Raw genomic sequence first — 2,287 nt, forward strand, 5'->3', positions numbered from 1 at the left:
GCCAGTCCTAGGATGCACTCTGAAGAGGCGTGGTGGGCTATAAAGGCTGGTGATTGATCCTATTATGTTTCTGATTGTATCGATAAGGAAAAAGTATAGGGATTGATTTGATGAGTTGTTTGCTCAATTATGAAAATGAGAATGTCTATAAGTCATTAGAGAATCAAAGGCTGGGACACAATGATATCAGGAAGATTTAATGACCCAGAGATTGAATCAAGGCCAATCCAACAGCAAAAACAAAGATGAGAAAACACTTAAGCAAGCCACAAAGACAGACTTCCAGTTCACCAATGGCAAACAGTAAAGCAAATGAGGATGAAAAATCAGATCGTGAACCCCCAGGGAATTCAGAACTCACAGCACACGAAGTAAAAAAACTGATCAATCAAGCTCTAGAAAAATTCAAAACAGAAATTATTTCCCAGTTAACCATAGAGATGGTGAGCAAAATGAAAGACATGATTCGAGAATCTGGAACAGAAACTGACAAAAAAATAGATGAGCTTGGGAACATAATAGAAACCATGAAGGCCCAGAATAAGAAAGAAATGGAAACAATGAACACCCAACATAGGAAAGAAATGGAATCCATTAAACAGATTCAAACAGATTTCCAGGAGATTAAAAACTCTATTGAAAGCATACATAACAGAATAAAATATTGCGAGGATAGAATCTCAGATATAGAAGACAGGATAGAAGACAGTGACCATGAAAAGAGAGGTCTCTTAAAAACAGTCAGGGAGCATGACAAATCGATCCAACAACTCCTAGATGATGCAAAGAAGAATAACATAAGACTGATAGGAATCCATGAAGTACCAGGGGAAAATTCAAATGACTTTAAAAAGCTGTTCAAAGAATTAATGACTGAAAACTTCCCAAACAGAGGGGAAGAATTAGATATACAGATTAGTGAGGCATATAGGACACCAACTAGCCATGATAAAAAAAAATCTACACCTAGACATATAATAATCAAGATACCAGAAACCCAACAGAAGAACAAAATACTACAAGCAGTAAGAGAAAAGAAACAAATCACATGCAAAGGAAAGCCCATCAGAATCACAGCAGATTTTTCAACACAAACCCTCAGGTCAAGGAGAGCCTGGAGTGAGGTATTTCAAGTCCTAAAAGAAAACAACCTAAATCAAGACTGATGTATCCTGCAAAACTCTCTTTCAAAATGGATGGGGAAATAAGATACTTCCATGACAAAGAACACTTGAGAAACTTCATGAATACTAGAACAGCACTACTAAGAATTTTAAACAATATCCTAGAAAAGGACAATGAAGGTCATAATACCATGAGGCCCAACTGACAAAATCAAGTAGGCAAGGCAAGAAACTAAAAGGAGATAGGAAAAAAGTAAAAAGAGTCAACAAAAGGACAATAACATGACAATAATAAGTCAGTACATATCAGTTATAACTATCAATGTCAATGGCCTCAATTCACCAATCAAGAGAAATAGATTGGCAGAATGGATTAAGAAGCAAAATCCAATAATATGTTGTATACAAGAAACACACCTAGTGCAAAAAGAAGCCCATAGACTGAAAGTGAAAGGATGGAAAACAATTCTCCATGCAACAGGAGCACAGAAAAAAGCGGGGGTAGCAATCTTACTCACAAAGCAAATATCAAACCAAAACTGATTAAGAGAGACAAAGAAGTCCACTACATCCTTATAAGGGAACAATTCAAGAGGAAGAAATGACAATCATAAACATATATGCACCAAATATAAATGCCCCCAACTATATAAAACAAATATTAAGCTACATGAAAAACCAAATAATCACTAATACAATTGTAGTGGGGGATCTAAATACCCCACTATCAAAAATAGACAGACCATCTAGGCAAAAAAATCAACAATGAAATACTAGAACTGTACCAAGCTTTTGAACACATGGACTTATTAGACATCTGTAGAGTATTTCACCCCACCAAATCAGAATATACATTCTTTTCAGCCGCATATGGATCATTCTCCAAGATAGATCACATACTAGCTCACAAAACAAGTTTGAATAAATGCAAAAGAATTGAAGTCATTCCCTGTATATTATCAGATCACAGTGCAATAAAGCTGGACATCAATGACATAAGAAACCGTAGAAACTTCACAAACACATGGAAATTGAACAACACTCTCCTGAACAATCAATGGATCACAGAGGAAATCAAAGAAGATATCAGGCAGTTTTTGCAAATAAACGAAAATGCCAGTACAACATACAGGAATCTATGGGACACAATGAAAGCAGGTCTA

The sequence above is a fragment of the Fukomys damarensis genome, unplaced genomic scaffold (assembly GCF_012274545.1).
Source record: "Fukomys damarensis isolate Sample0158 unplaced genomic scaffold, DMR_v1.0_HiC HiC_scaffold_30, whole genome shotgun sequence".
Lineage (NCBI taxonomy): Eukaryota > Metazoa > Chordata > Mammalia > Rodentia > Bathyergidae > Fukomys > Fukomys damarensis.